General features: G+C 36.8%; 1 protein-coding gene and 1 pseudogene across 1 annotated transcript in view; one reads left to right on the plus strand and one right to left on the minus strand.

Annotated features, from left to right (window-relative positions):
* The window catches only part of STIM2 (stromal interaction molecule 2), a 178652-nt gene that overhangs the window by 131484 nt on the left and 25975 nt on the right, over positions 1-21193 (minus strand). The window lies entirely within an intron of this gene.
* Positions 19186-21193, plus strand: part of LOC105528558 — an 11641-nt pseudogene continuing 9633 nt past the window's right edge.

The raw sequence follows: 21193 nt of genomic DNA on the forward strand, positions 1-21193 counted from the left end.
CCACCTTCCATTGTCTATACTTTCAAACTGTATCTCTGCCCACTGACACAGATAAATTATCCAAGTTTCTACATAATGCCAATCCCTACACTTGTAAACTAAATCTCTTAGCCCCTCAAGGGCAGCATTCCAGGAATTAATTCATCCTTTACATTTTTCCCACAGTGAATTTTTGCCATTGGCATATAAACATGCTGGGCTTTTGCTCCTATTCTTTGAAAAAAAAAAAAATGCAAAACACTCTCAACCCCACTTCACTACTTCTCCATTTCTTTCTTCTCTTTGCAGAAAATCTTAAGAACATTCCCACTGACTGTCTCCAATTTTTCTCCCCTCTTTCTCTCTTAAATCCACTCCAGTCAGGCCTCTGCTCTCACCACTCCAACAAAACTGGCCTGGTCAAGATCACCTATAACCTCAACATTACTAAATCCAATGGACAATCTCATTTCTCATGTTATTGTGCCTATGAGTAAGTATTTGCCAGAGCTGATCATTTTCTTCCTCATTTAATTTCCAGGAGAGCACACTACCCTTGTTCTCCTCCTTACTGACTGCTCCTTCTCAGTCACTTCTAACAAAGGGCATGAGAAAACTTTTGGGAATGGTAATTATGTTCATTATACTGACTATGGTGATGGCTTCATGAGTACATACATATATTAACACTTAGCAAATTGTACACTTTAAGTATGAACCATTTATTGTATGTCAATTATACTTGAAAAAATGTTTAAAAAATGAAACAAACACACACACAAAAAACCTGCTGGCCTGTACATGCCATTCCTAGTCTCCAAGATTGCTCAGAGATCATGAAAACAGAATTATTAAAGTTGTTTTTAGACCCTAAGATTAAAAAAATTCCAGCCACTGAGAACAGTTAGCTCCTTTCTCATCCAATTATCTCTCAATAACGTGGCTCTACCATTTTCAATTAAACAATTATTTTCCTAACAAAAGAAAGAATCAGATGGGTGGTATCGAATTTGACATTCTTTTTGTCATCTATCATCATGACAGGATCAGAAATAACCTGCTGCCTTCTTTGTTTTTTCTCCAAACCTAACATCGGAAAACGTCTTTTATTATTCTTAGTATTCTTTGCAGGCCTCAGCTGAGCTAGCCTTTAGTATTACGAAGACAGCTGTCAAGAGATTTGTGCCATTTTCTTATTTATTATAAGTTATATATCCTCTTTTCTATCTTTTGATAATTTTATGCTCTGTCTCAATTAACATTTACCTGTACCAGTTACTTCAATAAATGTAATTAAGAAACAAGTAAATAAGTAAAAGAGTACTTGAAGCGTATAGAAATAACTAGTTCATTAAAATATTTTGCAAAAATCAAGTACATTTATGCACATGTGTATACACAAAACTGCTGAGCTAGCGAGACTTCACGGAAATCAAATGTCCAAGGAGCCTCTCCGGTTACAACTCCAAGCACTTAACAGAACTTATTAGCAATAAGAGATGCAAGGAGACATAGGTTGGACAGTGTCAGATTTGTATTTTGTAACAAATATTCATACAGTTAAAAGTGTGGATTTAAGGACAACAGAATAGAGGTACGGGGCCAAGTTATTTCATTATCCCAAGCAATAAAAGTCTAAACTAAGGCTGTGCTAATGAGGTAAGACCAAAAAAAATTTCTTTTACAAGGTACATTTCACGAATTCGTAGAACTCTCACTAGTTCCGCTACAGTATGCAGCCTTCATAATACAGATATGTCACCAAGCAGGAAAAGATCTTATTCATTATCAAGCATAAAGACAGCTACCATTTACCATTTCCCTTTGTATTTTGTAATATTAGAGAATGACACACCTAGGTATTTAAACTAAATTTCTGAATGATTAGATACTAAAAACTAAACACATAATGTCACAAAGTTTTATTTTTGGCCCCATAAACAACAGGAAGTGTGTTCTTACAATCCAAGAAAACTCCACCTACCACATGGCAGACTGCAACTCTGCAATAACTCCACTCCAGCTCAGGACATGAGGAAAGGACAAGACGCAGTGTGGCATCAAATGGATAGAAATGGCCCTTGGAGGACACACTGTCAAAAGACTGACAATTACTGCATTCTTCCTGCAGAACTCAAATCAGTAATTTCTAAGAAATGATTTTGAATGATCTAGAATGAAAGAAGTCATTCATAAAACAGTGCTGATCATCTTAAAGTAATATTAGCTTTGCTTCCTGAACTGCTGTTACTGTGTAGGTCCTATACTGAAAAGTCTTATTCCATTATTACCATAGTCCAGGCATAAATTTAGCTTCCATCTAGAGACATGGCTTTGTCAAGAAAGATGTGATTTCTCTCCTAAATGTAGCTATCCTCTTAACACTTAGGATTAAAGTTCTCTGCAGATCAGTAATCTGAAGGTAATCACAAGACTAGGACAATCTTCTAAACACAAACATTTAGCTCTTAGTATTTCTGACAGGGAGAGGAAATAAGTGAGAACAACATTTGCATATTGTCTAATTATTAAAAGCTCAAAGCCAGTTCCCTCCTCTCCATCTCTCTACCACTTCCCTAAGAAACAACCTCACCCCTTCTCCCGAAGTGTTACTGTGATGGTCTCCCTATCTCTATCACCACCACACTACAATGTATTTCCCCTTTACAGCTATCATATCTCTTCAGAATATGAATCTGGTCACATCACCACTTCTGTTGAAACCCTTCAGTGCCTCCCATTCCCCCGAAAAGAATAAAGACCAACCTCCACAGCATGAAATACAGGCACACAGTGATCCCTGAAGAATCACTTCGCCATTGATTCACTCTATAAAGCCATCCTGACCTTCCTGTCAGATGCTTCCTACTCTGCACTCTTAATAACATTTTATGCATAACTATTACAGTTGCAAGTAACTGTTTACCTATCAACCCATATCCTCCTCCAAATAATCAGTCTCTCAAAGAGATAAGCAGAATTTCACAAAGACCACCAAGTCTGGAGTCAGACCTAAACTCAAATCTCAATTCCACTATTTACTAAGGATGTAATCTTCGGCCAACTTCCTAACATCTTTGGATCTCAGCTTCCTCCACCGTAAAATTAGCATAAAATATTCACCCTCATGGGTTCCTGTGAATAATTTTTAAAATAAAGAAAGAATAATAAATAGTTCTAGAAAACCAGAGACTTAATATAGCTAACAACATCTGTAAGGCCCAAAAAGGAACATTTATTTAAAGGACAAACTCTTCTCTGCGGCAGACACAAGTTATACCTTTGCAATGAGGATATACGTAATAAATGTTTTTAAAAGAAAATGTTCTGATTTTCAAAGGAAAAAAGTCACAAGCCTATTAAACAGCTAAACCAGCATTAAATCTTCCCTTCAGCTTCAAGTCAATAAAAGTATAATGAATTTAATGTTTATTGAATCCTCATAGGAATTAGTATTTAAACAGAAAGAACATAGCCTCAGTTCCTAGAAATTTTTTATCCAAAACACTTGACAAATTTAGCATTTGATGGTGTTACCTCCAAAAAAAAAATACAAGTGTGATGAAAATTACCTAAGTAAAATTTTTCAAAACTTAACTGAAAATGTGCAAAACATATTTTCTACAAAGCTACACAGACAAGCACGCTTGGGATTTTAAAACTGCTTCTGCAAACTTGAGCCCTTCCTTGTAGCATGTCCTAGGTGTATCCCCACCACTCAGGCAGCAAACATCCTGGAGAGGAAACGCAAAAAGGGAAGGAAAGAGGAAATTCTTAAATGAGATCAGACACAGACCAGAGGACAAGGATCAGCAACCTAAATATGTGCTGTGCCTTTTGAAGGGTATGGGGAGAAAAGACAATGCTGGAGGGAAGAGGGGGCTGTAGTCTGTGATTTCCTTTTCCTGCTCTTGGCTTCAGCAAGCTACAGCAGTGACAGAGAGGAATGAAGTCCCCTTCCGGGGGATAAGACACTACAAACACTGTGCAATATATGGAGCCTTCAATGCTGAGATAATAATAAACCCTTCCATTTGTAGTATCGACTTCAGGAATTTGAAGAAAATATTAATTTTCCAGAGTACACCTGGAGAAAATAAGGAATTAAGTAGAAAAACTGGATTCCAAGAAACTATCTCTAACAACTAGTTTGAAAGTTTCATGCCAATTATAAATTAAGATTTTACTAAAATTACACTGAATCGTTTTTAAAGTAAAAGTTCAACTGAATTTCTAGTACAAAGCCATGCTGTAACCACACAGGACTTTACTTCTTACTGTATTAGATGAATTTTAATCCCTGAAAAGTATAACAAGGCTCCCTTTGTCTAGATTCTGAGCGGGAAAAAAATTCAATAATTACTTTGACAGCAGTTTTAATTACTAATAACTTAAGAAATGAAAGTCTTAAAATTCCTCTTTCCCCCTAATGTCATGTATACTTCTCTACTACACTCTTGAGGATAATACACTCAACTATGTACCTGGAAAAGTCAAAGCTCCTCTCAATTACCTCGTATTTCATCTGAGGAAAGGCAAAACTGCAAAAGCCCACTGCTTTGGAAAGCAGGAAGCCTGGGTTGCAAGGTCAGTTCTGTACACTAGCTACTTAGAGATAACCTTGGGCGTTTCTCTAGCTTCTGTGGTTTCTATTTCCTATAAACTGGAGGGACTCACACAGATTTCAAAGGCTCCTTCTACTCCCTCTCTTTGAACATTCTGCCTACATTCACTAATTTCAAAACCTTCCGTTTATGGTTAATAAAGGACTTCTCAGTTTATCCTCATGAAAACTATATGAAATACATACTTGTTTTACAAATGCAGAATGTGAGGCCTAGAAAATAAGAGACATACTCAAGACAGTAATTGGCAGAGCCAGAAGTAGAACCTAGCTCAAAAGCCCTTCAAAGGAATTCCTTAAAAATTCATTATTCAAAAATCTTAGAAATGTGAAAAGCTTAAAACACAAATCTAAACAATTGTATGAAAGTAATATATAGTACAAAGTCTATTTTTAAAATGTAATTTTATTCAATATGCTACATAGTTGCTTACAGACAAAATGTATGTAGCATGTACCTCAAAAAATAGACACAAAACAGATCAATTCAAACTACTCAGGAAAAAGTGTTCATCAGTGACTGAATTTTTCACTTACAACTACCAGCTCTGTCATCAAAGAAAGATGCTTTAACCATCTAGGAATTTCTCCCACAAAGAAACTTCTAAACCTTGATTGTTTCATTAGTGAGTTCTAACAAAAATCAAGGAAAGAAGAATTCCACTCTTAGACAAACTCTTCCAGAGATTAGAAAGAAAAAACTTACTTAAAAAGGTAGTGAAACACTTATACCAAAACCAACAGAACAGTACTAGACATGAAAATTATAAAGCCAGCCTCACTCATGAACATAAATGTAAAGCTCTAAAAATAATTGTAAATTAAATGTAACCACAAAAAGGATAATAATACATCAAGACAGCTGAGCTCATTCCAGTGACGGAAGATAGGTTTAACATTAGAAAATAATTTAATATAATTCACATTAACAGGTTAAAGGTAGAAAACTCATTTATTCATGGGAATAGACGTAAAACAATAGTCCATAAAATTAAACATTAATGCTTGGTAAAATGTATAGAAATATAAGGGAATACCTTAATCTTGATAATCTATAGCAAACCACACTCATTAGTGAGGAACAAGAGAAGGGTTTTATTATCTTCATTTCTATTCCAACATTTACTAGGGTTCTCTTCTACTACAGTGAGGAAAAAAAAGAAATCCAAGCTATAAAGACTTGGGATTTTAAAAAAACAAAAAAACAAAAAAACTGTCATTTGCAGAGGAATAATCTAGAAATAAAATTAACAAGAATTTAGAAAGATTGCTAAATTTTTTAAATGTGTAAAAATTAATTGTATTTCTAAATGCCTGCAGACAGAAAATGAATTTTAATGTCATCAAAATGCATCAAATGCCTTTCTAAAAATTCACAAATTCAAAATGATACACAAAGAAAATGAAAGGAAAAATATCCCATTGGTGTCTTCTGTAGATTGCTAGGATGTCAACTCATTACTCTGAAAATTGATACATAAGGGTGAAAAAAAATGAGCATTTCTCCTGCCTTTCTTTATCAACTGTATTTCATGAAAACCAAAATACTGATCAAAGTTCTTGACAGTCCAGCTAACAAATGCAGAATAAATCAGAAAATCACTATTTTGCAACACCAAATAAGTTGGATCTAGGCAACAATCATCAATAGTGATGACGAGATGAACGACTAATAGAAAACCACAGCCACTACATGAAGGATTAATGAAAACTTTTTAAATGGAGGAATGGAGTTGACAATACCTGAACTCACTGATCAAACTTAGTAATTCAAAAAGTGGGAAAACCAAACATTATGTGACTCCTGATGTAATATAACAGGAAGTACATAGTACTTCTATGAGGTATTCTTGTCTAAAACTTAAGCCCAAATCTAACCAAGCTGCTAAATCTTACTATCAGTTTAGAGGAAATGAGATAGAGCAACAAGTTAAATGATAAAATAAGGAAGGAATCAGCCAAAGCCAAATTAGTCCAGAAGACAAATCAATTGCCTCAGGAAAAAAGAAGTGCTGTCTGAAAAGTGAACATAACTAAATGCAATCAATCTTATGTGAATTCTCATTTCCATCAATCATTTTTAAAAATACATATTTGGGACCAAGCACAGTGACTAATGTCTATAATCCCAGCACTCTGGGACGCCAAGGTGGGCAGACAGCTTTAGCCCAAGAATTCAAGATCAGCCTGGGCAACACAGAGAAGCCTCGTCTCTACAAAAATTTCTATAAAAATTAGTCAGCCATGGTGGTGCACCTATGGTCCCAGCTATTTGGGAGGCTGAAGTAGAAAGACAGCTTGACTCCAGAAGGTCAAGGCTACAGTGAGCCGTATTCACACCTCTGCACTCCAGCCTAAGTGACAGAGCAAGACCCTGTCTCAAAAAATGACAAATAAAATATATATTTGAGAGAGAAAATATAAATATGGACTAAGTATTAGATGATATTAAGGAATTATTGTTAAATTAAATATGATGCTATCCTGGTGGTTACAGTTTTCAAATGTCCTAATAAAGACAGAAATGCATATTGAGGTATTTACAAGTGAAATGTCATGATATTTAGGTATCTGATTTGCTTTGAAATACTCTAAAGAAACAAAAGAGCAAAAATGTCAAAACACTTGAAGCTTGATAATAGAAATTCATTATACTACTATGTCAACTTTTTGTATTTACCTTTAACACTGCTAGCCATAAGGGAAATTCAAATTATGACCACAATGAGGTAGCACCATAGGCCTATTACAACAACTAAAATAAAACACACAGAAAGAACCAAATGTTGGTGAGGATGCAGAGAAACTGTCTCTCTCATACTTTGCTGTTGGGAATGTAAAATGGTACTGCCACTCTGGAGATCAGTCTCGTAGTTTCTTAAAAAATTAAACATACACACCTGGACATGAATGTTTATAAGCATTTTATTTGTAAACAGGCCCACAGTGAAAACAACTCAAATGGCCTTCCATGGGTGAATGGTTAAACAAACTGAGGAACCTCCATACAATGTAGTATTTACTCATCAATAAAAAGGAACAAACGATTGATACTCTCAACAATTTGATCAGATCTTAAGAGTATTATGCTGAATGAAAAGGGCCAACATCAGGTTTCATAATCCAGGATTCCATTAACATAACATTCTCGATATGGCAAAGTATAAAAGTGGAAAACAGGATTTAGCAATAGGGTTTGACTATAAAGGGGAAGCCTGAGGGAACCTTTGTGATGACAGAGCAGTTCTGTGTCTTGAAATGTGATGGTTATATGAATCTATACGAAGAATTATATACGAAGACATGCCAAAATTTTAAAACCAATGCATGCAAACACTGGTGAAACTGAAGTCTGTAGTCTGCTTAAGTGTATTATGCTACTATGAGTTTTCCCCGGTTTTGATAATGTACTATATTTCTGTAAGATGTCACATCTGGGGAAAACTTCCAATTTTAAAATTGGAAGATTCAATATTACAATGTATACATAAAATCGCTTGTGAGAATACAGTTAGTTCAAAATAAAAGCGTTTGAAAAAAAACCAATTCAGACAGGAAGAGTCAAGGCATCATCTCATATGAAAATATGAAATTTTCATGTATGGATGAGAGTGTGGAAGACAGAATTCTAAATTGTTCCCAAGATTCTTGTCCCCTGTTGATATGCTCTGTATAATTTAGGACTTGTGAATATGATGGGATTATCACTACTGTGATTATGTTACATAACACGGCAGAAAGGATTTTACAAATGTAATTCAGAGCCCTAATCAACTGACTTCACTTCAAAAGGAAATTTAACCCAGGTGGGGATGACCTTATCTAACGAGCTCTCATAAGCAGTCAAAGAGATGAAAAGTGTGGAAAAGATTCACCTGCTGGCCTGGAAGGAGCAAACTACCATGTTTTGGAGAGAGTCAGGTATCAGGCAACAACAGGCTATTCCTAAGAGCAACAAGTGGTCAAATTAAGCAACTGAAGACCTCAGTACTACAACAAGGAACTGAATTATCTCAGCAATCTGAATGAGCCTGGAAGAGGACTCCATGATCCAGATGAAGACATGGCCCAACCAACACCTCGATTTCAGCCTTGTGAGAATCTGAGAATCGAGGTAAACTATGCTCAGACTCATCACCAACAGAAACTCTTCAATAACAAGCATATGATGTTTTGAGATGCTGAGTGTATGGTAATTCATTATGCAGCAGTAGAAAACTAACACACTGAGTTTGAGTATTACTCTTCTTCAAACATCCTTATAAAGAGAATGACTTTGAGGTAGTAGATAAGCCAAAAATAGATCCACTTACTTTTCCAAACTAATCTAAAATGTGTCTGAAACTTAAGCCCCCCTGTTTTGGCTGAACGTTTCATGAGAACAAACTACACAAAGAAGTTCCAAAGTTTGGTACTACAACTCTAGTTTGCTCTCACAAATGACAGAGCAAGATGGAGACTTAAAACTGATGAAACTGGGTTATGGCCAAATTCAACAACATAAAAAAAAGTTTTTTGCATTTCTCATCCCAACTTAAGGTCAAAATCTTGCCTTTCTCTAGCCATACTAAAAAATATCAGGAAAAGGAGGAAAATATTTGCAAGTTCATGCTTCCTAACATACAAAAAACCTCAAAACGTAAGGATCCATGATAGTATTTGTTATCGTAAAGACTGGGAACTGACAAAACCATTTTGAAAACAAAAACATTTATGTTATGAATCAAAAGATAAAGTACCTAAGAATAAATACAGTACCTAGGAATAAATGCAACAATCTGCAAGTCCTCTAGGGAAAAACTATAAAATTTTATGAGAGCCATTAAAATAGACTTAAATAATTATCAAATACTTATTTATGTATTTATTAATTTATTTTGGAGACAGAGTCTCACTCTGTCGCCTAGGCTGGAGTGCAGTGGCGCAATCTCAGCTCACTGCAACCTCTGCCTCCTAGGTTCAAGCAATTCTCCTAACTCAGTGTCCTGAGTAGCTGGGATTTCAGGCGTGCGCCATCATGCCCAGCTAATTTTTGTATTTTTAGTAGAGATGGGGTTTCACCATGTTGGCCAGGCTGGTCTTGAATTTCTGGCCTCAGGTGATCCGCCCACCTTGGCCTCCCAAAGTGCTGGGATTACAGATGTGAGCTACCGCACCCGGCCAGAAATAATTACCAAATTTTTAGACTGGACAACTGAATGTCAACTGCCTCCAAATCAATTTAATAGAACCAGTGCAGTTCCAATAGGTTTTTTTCATGCAGCTTCACAAGCTAATTGCAAGGTTTATATGAATATGCAAAGAGCAAAGAATAGCCCAGTCTTGAAAAAGAACAAATAAAGCTTGCTGTACCAAATATTAAGACATTTAAGATGACAGTGACTTAAAAACACTGTGAGTATTGTCAAAGCAACAGAAAAATAGATCAGCGGAAAAAATAAAGAGCCCAGAACAGACCCACACACATACAGACACTTGCTATATGACACAACTAGCACCACAGATTGGTGGGGAAAATTCAAACTTGTTAAAAAAAAAAAAATGGTGCTGGAATTGGCTGAACATCCACATGGAAGAAAAAAAAAGGAAATCAGACCTGATTCTCGAAAAACACAAAATCAATTCTCAGTGAATAAAAACCTGAATTTGAAATACAAACCTAATTAAACTAAAGACAATAAAAGAAGAATAGAAAAGGATTACTTCAGTAAGACACAAAAAGCATTAACTATAAAGGGAAAATCCAGTTAATTTGTCTACTCTCATTAAGAACTTCTGTTTATTAATATACCACATATATGTATGTATGTAAAAAGACAAGGCAAAAATTCATAAGAGATATTACAATTGTGATCAAATATAATCGAAATATAAAGAATTAGGCCAGGCACGGTGGCTCACGCCTGTAATCCCAGCACTTTGGGAGGCCGAGGCAGGTGGATCACAAGGTCAGGAGTTCTAGACCAGCCTGGCCAAGATGGTGAAACCCCATCTCTACTAAAAACATAAAAATTAGTCGGGCGCAGTGGTGGGCACCTGTAATCCCGGCTACTCGGGAAGCTGAGTCAGGAGAATCGCTCGAACCCGGGAGGCAGAGGTTGCAGTGAGCTGAGATCGTGCCACTGCACTCTAGCCTGGGCGACAGAACAAGACTCCATCTCAAAAAAGAATTATCTGTAAGAAAAAAACACACCGATTCAATAAAAAAAAAAAAAGGACAGATGACTAAAATAGACAATCTCCAAAAGAAGAAATCTAGATAATCAGTAATATGAAATGACGCTCAACTTCAAAAAAAAAAAAATGAATGTTTAATACCAACGTTCATGACACTGGAAAAGTAAACTGATACATCCCCTTTGGCAAATAATTTGGCATTACTAAATAAAGCTGATATCATCTAATCCACCAACCTCTCCTTGGTTACACAACCTTGAGAAACTCACAAAAATGTGCAATAAAGAAATATTCACAGAATATTCATAAAATTTATGAACATTCACAGAACGTTTATAAAAGGTCAAAACTAGAAACAAAATCTTCATAAGAAAAGTGGATAAACTACAATGTATTCAAAATTGGAATACAGCAATAAAAATGAATGAATGCAGCTACACAGAACAAAATGGACAAATATCACACTTTTTTGTGCAACAGCAAGACAGGCAAAAAGCACATACAATGATTTTATTAATATACAGTTCAAAAAAGACAAAACTAAATAATATTATCTACGTAAATATACACAAATTTTAAAAAGTAAAAAGAAAGTATTATGACAGAAATAATGACAACTCTGGCAGTAGGAGAGGTTGTGATTAAGAAGAGAAATTATGGGGAGGGGGAGCTTCTAGGGGTGTTGATGAAGTTCTATTTCGTGACCTGAAGGTGGTTTAATGGTTCCCTTTATTTTTCATTAGACTACATAAACATTTAATGTTCTTCTCTGTATTTTATGTCACTCCAAATATGTTTCACTCTAAAACTGCATACATTAGTGCCACTATCAAGGGCCTGAAGGATGCAGGGGTAGTGATTTTAACACATTCCCATTCAACTCACCTATTTACCTCATGCAGAAAACAGATGAATTTTGGAGAATGACAGTGATTATAAACTTAACTAGGTAACTCCAATTCTAATTGCTGTACCAGATGTGGTTTCACTGCTTGAGCAAACTAACACATACCCTGGTAACTGGTTTGCAAATATGGATCTGAAAAATGCTTTTTTCCCTCAATGTGTGTTAATAAAAACTGCCAGAAGTAGTTTGTTTTTAGCTAGCAAGATTGAAAGGCAATACACTTTCAGTCTTACCTCAGGGTTATATCAACTCTCCAGCCCTATGTCATAATTTAATACAGAGACCTTGATCAACTTTCCCTTCCACAAGACACCACACCAACCCATTACATTCATGACCTTATGCTAACTGGACCTAGAAAGCAAGAAACTGCAATTACTCTAGGCTTATTGGTGAAACATCTGCATGTCAGAAGGTAAGAAATGAATAAGACAAAAACCAGGGGTGTCATGGACTGAATATATGTGTCCCCACCCCAAAATTCATGTTAAGATCCTAACTCCCAATGTAATAATAATAGGAAGTGAGACCTTTGGGGGGTCTGTCAGTTATGAGGGTGGCACCATCTTGAATAGGATTAGTGCTCTTATGAAACAGGAGCTCACTCACTCTCTCTGCTCTCCATCACATGAAGATACAAAAAGACGGCCGCAAAACAGAAGAGTGCCCTCACTAGACACTGGATCTGCCAGCACCTCGATCTTGGGTTTCTCAGCCTCCAGAGCTGTGAGAAATAAATGTTTGTTGTTTAGGCCACCCAGTCTTTGGTAATTTCTTATAGCCTGATGTATTAATTCATTTTCACAATGCTGATAAAGATAGACCCAAGACTGGGCAATTCACAAAAGAAAGAGGTTTATTGGACTTACAGTTCTGCATGGCTGCGGAGGCCTCACAATCATGGCAGAAGCTAAGGAGGAGCAAGTCACATCTTACACGGATAAAAGCAGGCAAAGAGAGCTTGTGCAGAGAAACTCCCATTTTAAAACCATCAGATCTCACAAGACCCATTCACTATCATGAGAACAGCATGGGAAAGACTCACCCCCAAGATTCAATCATCTCCCACTGGGTCCCTCCCACAACACGTGGGAATTATGGGAGCTACAGGATGAGATTTGGGTGGGGACACAGAGCCAACCCATATCACCCGAATAGACAAGAAGCCTTCCATCTCGTGAAATTTCTAAGGGTCTAGTGGTGTGGTACATGTTGACATATCCCTTCTACTGTGAAGGAAAAGTTTTCATCTAGTCCCTCCTAAAATCAAGAAAGACAGAATGCCTAGTAGGCCTCTTTGTATTTGGAAGGCAACATATTTCCCATTTGGATGTGCTACTCTAACCCATTTACTGAGTGTATCATTCAGGGTTTTCTACTAAAACAGAACCAACAACCAATAGAGGGGGTGTGTGTGTAAGTATATACAAATGTTTATATGTATATATACATGTACAAACACATATATATGTGTATAAATATAGAGATTTATTTTAAGGAACTAGTTCACAAGATTATACAAGCTGACAAGTCTGAAATCTGCAGTGCGGGCAAGAGTTGATGTTTTACTTGAGTCCAAATTCTGTCACAGGAGCAAGCTAGCAAGCTGGAAACTCAGGCAAAATGTCTAGGTTACAGTCTTGAGGCAGAAATACTTGTTTTTCAGGAAACCTCAGTTTCTGCTCTTAAGGCCTTCAACTGATTGGATAAGGCCCACTCACATCATCTAGGGCAATCTCTCAGCATCAACTAATTACAGATACTAATCATATCTACAAATTACTTTCATGGGAACATCTAGACTAGTGTTTGACCAAACAACTGGGCACCACAGACCAGTCAAGTTGACACACACAAAAAATTATCCATCACACAAACTGAACTAAAAAGCTATTAGTTCTGAATGTGGCCCAGAACAAGAAAAGGCTCCGCAACAGACTAGGCTGCCATTGTAAGCTGCTGTGCCACTTGGGACATATGATCCAGTAGGTCCAATAGTGCTTCAAGTTTCAGAGGCAGATAGAGCTTCTGTGTGAAGCCTCTGCTGACATGCTCACATAGGTTAATCAGAGTGCAGACCCTTAGGATCTTGGAGCAAAGCTCTGCTATCCTCTCTGGAAAAGTACTCTCCTTTTGAGAAAGAGATTTTGGCTTGCTACGAGGCCTTATTAGAGACCAAATGCTGAACAATGTGCCAAGGAGTTGCCATGAGACCTGAGCTGCCCATTATGAACTGGGAGATACCTGGCCCCACAATTCATAAAGTGGGGCATGCTTGGCAGTACTCCCTCACTGAATGAAAATAGAATATGAAAGATCAAGATCAAACAGGCCCTGAAGGTTCAAGTTATATGAAGAAGTTGTACAAATTCCCATGGTCCCCATTCCTGCCACATTCCCTTCTCTCTCCCAGCCCACACCTGTGACCTCAGGGGAAGTTTCCTACTATCAGTTGACGGAAGAAAAAAAACATGGGTCTAGTTTACAGATGACTGTGCACAATATGCATACACCATCACAAAGCAGATGGCTGTAGCACTAACTGCCTTTCTGGAACAGTCCTTAAGGATTGTAATGAAGGAAAACTCTCCTGTGGACAGAACTTGGGGTGGCACACTTGGCTCTCATTTTGCATGGAAGAAGAAATGGCTAGAGGTGCCACCATGTATACCAATTCACAGGATGTGGCCTACTGTTTAGCTGGATGGCCAGAGAATTGGAAGGACATAATTGGGAAAATGGTAACAAAGGGATCTGGAGAAATAATGTAGATAGACCTCTTTGAATGGGCAAAAAATGTGAAGGTATCTGTGTCCCATGTGAATGCTGACCAAAGGGTGACTTCAGCAGAGCAGGATTTTAATAATCAAGTCGACAGAGTAACTCATTCTGCAGATACCAGCCAACTTCTTTCCCTAGCCACTTCCATCATGAACAGAGAGGCCACAGAAGGAGGAAGGTGGCTCAGCAAAATGAACTTCTATGTACCAAGGCAGATCTGGCTACAGCTGCTAATGAGTGCCCAATCTGCCTGTTACAGAAATCAATAATAAGTCCCTGATATGCCACCATTCCCCAGAGTGATCAGCCAACTGTTTCATGAAAGGCTGATTATATTGGACCACTGCCATCATGAATGGGGCAGTGTTTTGTTCTTATTACAACGGATACTGTGGATATGGATTTCCCTTCCCTGCATGCAATCATTCTGCCAAACCCACAGAATGCCTTATCCACCATCTAGGTGTTTCACACAGCATTGCTTCTGATCAAGAAACACACATTACAGCACATGAAGTGTAGCAATGGACCCATACTCATGAAATTCACTGGTCTTACTTACCATGTTCCTCATCATCCTGAAGCAGCTGGCTTAACAGAATGGTAGAATGGATTTTTGAAGACTCAGTTATGTCGTCAGCAAGGTGACAAAAACTTGTGCAATATTTTCCATGAGGCTACGTATGCTCTAAATCAGCATCCAGTATATGGTACTATTTCTCCCATGGCCAGGATTCATGGATCCCAGAATCAAGAGAGAGAAATAAGAGTGGTGCCACTCACTATTATCCCTATTGTTTCACTAGCAAAATTTTTGTTGCCTATTCCTTAACCTTATCCTCTGCTGGTCTAGAGGTCTTAGTTTCAAAAAGAGGACTGTTTCCACTGGGAGATGGAATGATTCCACTGAACTGACATTAAGATTGCCACCTGGCCACTTTGAACTCCTCATGCCTCAGAATGAACAGGCAAAGAAGACCCAGGGTTACTGTACTGACCAGGGTTGCTAGTTCCTAAGAAGAAATTCAACTGCTACCATACAATGGAGGTATGAAAGACTAAGTCCGCAAAACGAGAGATCTTGTAATTACTACCATGCTCTGTGGTTAAAGTCAGTGGAAAACTACAATAACCCAGACCCTGCAGGAATGAAGTTTTGGATCACCCCAACAGGCAAAGAACCACAAAGAGCCAAGGTGCTTGCTTAGGGAAAAGGAAAAATGGAATGGATAGTGGAAGAAGGTAATCATAAATAAAAACCAGCTACAACCATGTGACCAGCCACAGAAAACTGTAATTGTTAGGTCTTCCTTATTTTGTAATGAATGTATTTAGATATTAAGCAAGTATCTTTGTTTTCTTGCTCTTTAATCCCCTTATCATCTGACATAAGATATATTAATAATAGCTAACTTTACATCATGATATTTAAGTTACAGCTTATTAGGGAGAATGAACATTACCCAGGGACTCTGCATCCTCTTCTGGAGAAAGGGTTGGCATGTTTTCAGTTGTTTGAAGGATATTCATATTATGTTAGGCAGAAGTATGAGTTTCTTATTGCGTTCATTTGAAGATGAAGTATCATTTAAGAAGATGTGTATGGGCGCCAAGTTGACAAAGATGGACTATGACAGTTTTTATGTGTCAATGTGTATACACTATAGTATCCAGTTATTCAGTCAAACACTAACCTGGGTGCTACTGTGATGGTATTTTGTAAACACAGTTAACATCTACGATCAGTTGACTTTAAGCAAAGGAAATTATTCTTGGAAATGTGGGTGGGTCTGATCCAATCAGTAGGAAAGCCTTTTCTGAGAAAGAAATTCTGCCCCAAGACGGCAGCATCATCACTTGCCCAAGAGTTTCCAATCTGCCAGCCTATCCTACGCATTTTGGATTTGGATTTGGATCTCTTCAATCACCTCAGCCAATTCCTTGAAATAAATCTCTATGTTTTATCTATCTCTACCTATGCAGATATGTAGACATACGTATAAAACAATTATTTTAAGTTACATCTTTGAGTATTTTAAGTACAATTAAATAATTAGTAATATAATAACAGATATGCACTATATAAAATTATATTAATTTTTAATAATGAACATACACATTCATTCTTCTGGTTCCATTTCTGTATAGAACCCTGACTAATACAGGGGTCTTTCAAACATTAAGAGAAAAAATAGCCACTCTTTGCTTCAATGGATATCTCTAGAACCCAAAGAAAGTACTGAAAGATTTTAGTTTAATAGAACAAAGAACTTTTCACAAACCAGAACTGTCTACTAATGGAAAAGTCATTCAGGAGCAGTAAGTTCCCAGTCACCCAAAGTATTTGAGGAGCTAATGAATGACAATCTATAAGGGATACACCAGAGAAGTTCCTGTAATTAGCAGACAGTTTGAGCATTAGGCTTTGTCCACTTCTTTGAGTTCAAAGTCTGTAATTCTGTAACAGAATGGCGTGACCTTAGATTATTAGCAAGATACATCTTAACCCAAGTAGAAAATGAAAGCAATATCAACCAAAACAGTAAAGAAAAAAGGCTCAAATAAATCCTAAGTTTTAAAGGGATCAGGGACAAGGCAAGAAGCAAAAAAAAAAAAAAAAAAAAAAAACAGTAAAGAAAAAAGGCTCAAATAAATCCTAAGTTTTAAAGGGATCAGGACAAGGCAAGAAGCAAAAAAAAAAAAAAAAAAAGTTTAACTATTTGGTTTGGTGTTTATTGTATCTTATAACATTCAGCATTTGAACACAAGTTGTTCCAATTTCTTAGCTTTTTAAATTATATCACACAAAGGTACAAGCTTTTATGCCTTTACTTCACAATAAAGTTCATATGACAACGAACTTGACTTTCAGGACAACAGAATAGAAAGGCTTTCACTGTATTTAATATCCACATATAGCTCCACCTATACCACCTATTACCACCTCCACTGCTAACAAGGGAGCTCTAGCACTTTCTCTCCCTGGACAAAAGCCTACTAATTGGTCTCCCTGCTCTAAGACTAGACCTTCTAGAGTGTCATTTCAGTGAAATAGCTGAAGTGATCATTTCCAAACATAAATCAAATCATGTCACACCTCTTCTCAAAAACCCTACAGTAGCTCCCCATCTCAGAGTAAATGACATACAATGACAATGTCCTTACATCTTGTAGATGATGTCTACAAGACTCTGTACATTCTAGCCTAGACTACCTCTCTGATCTATTCTATTACTCTCTCCACTGCTTACTCCACACCAGCCCTGTGGTCTCCTGGAAGTTTCTCCAAAAATCCAACAATGCCATCCAACAGGGCCCATGCACATGCCATTCTCTCCACCTGAAGGGTATCTTATCACTCTGTCCCTTCCTTCCCTCTTCTCAAATGTCAACTATGAAGATTTTCCTGACCACCTTAAATAACAGCAAACACACATACACTTTCCCTACCACTCTCTTCCTTCTCACCCTAGTTTTATTTCCGTCATTGCATTTATCATCTCCTGATAAATATTTGTCGACTCATTAACTGTCTTGTCCTCACTGAAATTAAGCTCATTGTTTTCTTCATTGCTCCAATACCTACAATACCTGTAAGTGTCCAATGAGTATATCCTGAAGTAATATATTAGCCTTAAGCTAAAATTTCAAACAATCTTCTCAGTTATATAAACATGCTCCTAAACAGAAAAAGCTTTAAGAAGGAAAAAGTTCATATACTGTCCTAGTTCTCCTTACATCCTTCTCACTGATTTGGTTTTACAGAGAATATGAAAGGAAAGTAAATGTTCTGCCTGTCACAGTTCTCCTCTGTTCCACTTAACCTCAAATTACGAGCTCACATAGCCACAACTTCCTTGTTTGTCAAATAAGAGGAACTGGCCTATGGTGATAAGCTTCTTAAAAATCAAGTATCTAAAAATCATTTTTGAAATAAGGTTTATATGTAATTTTCAATAAGCCATAATGGAATGTCTCAGTAATCAGGATAAATCAACACTGTATATTTATTTACATGAATAGACATATATGTATACCCTATATATATATAACCTGAGGTGCTACATTTGACTTCATTCTCATAATGCAACTAGCACTGAATGCTGTATTTTAAGTTTTACTGCTCTTATAAACTACATAGCCTGATAACCAAGGTAAACAATTTGTATATCTGAAAGTTACATTCTGACTTCACCCAGGCAAAACACAAACCTGAAAAAATACTCAGAAATGAAAACTATGTTACAAATATCATACATTAAAATCCTATATGCTTTATTCAAAAGAGGATCCTTCATACCATCAATATTGACAACTCAAGCCTTGATACCCCTATTTTCCAGTCTTAGCAGATACCAAAAAATAAAGATACCTGTCCAGTAAATAAGCTGATATAATCGTATGCTGATGACTCCATTTATTTACATTCAAAAACAGGGAAGCAAATCTATGGCATTAAAGTAAGGACAGTGGTCACTTGGGCAAAGGCACATAGCAATTTCAAGAGGGCATGGAGGACTTCTGGGTAAAGGTAACGTTACGTTTCTTGATCTGGGTGCTAATAACATGTGCGTATTCACTTTGTTAAAAATGGTTGAAATGAGCTGTATACTGATGATTTGAGCCCTTTTCTGTACTGTTATACTGTATTTAAGTAAAAAGCTTTTGAAAAACTAGATATTACAGCAATTCAAAACCATGAAAAATAACGTTGAACATGAACAGTGGAACACAAATCAACAATCTGTAAGAATATCTGTGTTTTTCATGTGTACCAACACTAAAATATTGTGCCTATTAACTGCACCCACTACATTCTAATTAAGAAAGTAGGGAACTAAGTAACACATTTTAGAAATAATTTGCCTCCAAAATGTTTGAAATAAAGTAAGTTTTATAACTCAAAAGAGTCAAGGTTCAATTACTCAAGAGGCAAGAGTACTGGTTAACGATATGAATCTTGTTGTGAGAATTCTGTCTCACCCACTTGCCAGTTCCGTGAACTCGTGTTTAACCTCCCTGGGTCTGTGTTATATCACCTATAAAATAGGGATCTACCCCATAAGCTTGGGAGGACTAAATGAGTTATTTCATGTAAAGCATTCAGAGCAGGTGCCTGATATATGTAAGTACTCAATAAATGGTTGTTCACTCATGTGGGATACTTAATCCCCCAATGGTGCTAAATAGGGTGTTTCTACTACGGCCAACTGACAGATGAACACTGAAATGCAAAGAGCCCCTTCTTAAAATAGCTTGTACATTACCCTGCCTATACAACGAGACAACTTCCTGTTAGTTTACTTTATATTTAAATGTCCTAAAGTAGTTGCAGTAGAAGCAATAAGTTATTCTGGTTCTTTTCTAAACCTTTATTACAAACAGGCTTAAGAATTAAATAACCATTTTAAGTAGAGCATCATCATAGAAGGAAACTGTAGGATTTTAAAATACAGTAACAGCTAATGCTTTCTAAGAGTTACTATGTAGAAAACACCGTACTAAACATTTTCCTATACTGATCTTTATTGCTCACAACAACCCTATTAAGTAGGTATGTTGTTCACCCTCACTAAAATGGCCTAAGTCTCTTTTACTGGAGAACACATTTTATCTCATCTTTTTCATCTTCCTAACCAGGCACACACAGTCTCCCACATCGAAGGGGCTCAGGACTATTTGCAGGAACTGGTTCGTTATAAAGATGATCGGCTGTAACTCTCAAGCCCAACTTGCATTTGGGTGAATTCTAGCGTTAGCATAAGGAACTCAGGTATCTAATCCCGTTATTTCAATCCCATTTGAGATAACTTCCCTGGTTTGCTGAGAGGCTCATCCATTTGTGACATATTAATCCAAGTAACAACCTGATAATACTATTACTCACAGTAACTTTTCAAAGAGGAAGATAAATGCCAAGGATCAATTTCATGGCTATATAATAAGAAAATAAGCTATCACCATCATACCAAAATACATAACCTTACAGATTTACATGGCTCACTCAGCACAGCCATGTACATAGTGCTTTGTTTCTGTCAATTAAAAAAGGAACATTTGATACAGCATTAAGTCTCCTTCAAAGAGATTAACAAACATAGCAGTAAATTTTCATTTGTAAATTAACCTTCAAAGAGTCTTTTCATACTGTAGTTTAATTATACAATTCTATTTTTACTGCAGCTGTGTTACAAAGAATGGATCTGTTAAACTGCTTTACCCACCATAATGTAACTTATTATACACTTTCAGTACCTCAGGCAATGTCCTAGCATATACTAGTATATCTCATTCCTGTGTTTCTATAATACAGTAATTCCAAGACATTGTGCCAATCCTTCTATTTCCCAAGGGAAAAAAATACCTAATTCACTGAACACCAAATTAAATACAATATAAGACAGGTATATACGTACATGTTTTCAATTTAATCCTTACCATGACCTTTAAAGACAGTGATTATCTCTTTATTTTTAACTCAAGGAGAAATTGAAGCAAAGGATTCTGAGTTAGCAAATAATATACAATTTATATGCAAGTTTATTTATAAAGCCTAGTTCATTCCTTTATTTCACACAGTTTTCCTCCCAACCCTCCCTCTTTCTCATGCTTCAGGGCAGGTTTCTCTGATCATCAGTCCCCATGGTAGAAAAGACACACAAGGCCGGGTGCGGTGGCTCACACCTGTAATCCCAGCACTTTGGGAGGCCAAAGTGGGTGGATCA

This window comes from Mandrillus leucophaeus, unplaced genomic scaffold (genome assembly GCF_000951045.1).
Source record: "Mandrillus leucophaeus isolate KB7577 unplaced genomic scaffold, Mleu.le_1.0 Scaffold720, whole genome shotgun sequence".
Taxonomy (NCBI): Eukaryota; Metazoa; Chordata; class Mammalia; order Primates; family Cercopithecidae; genus Mandrillus; species Mandrillus leucophaeus.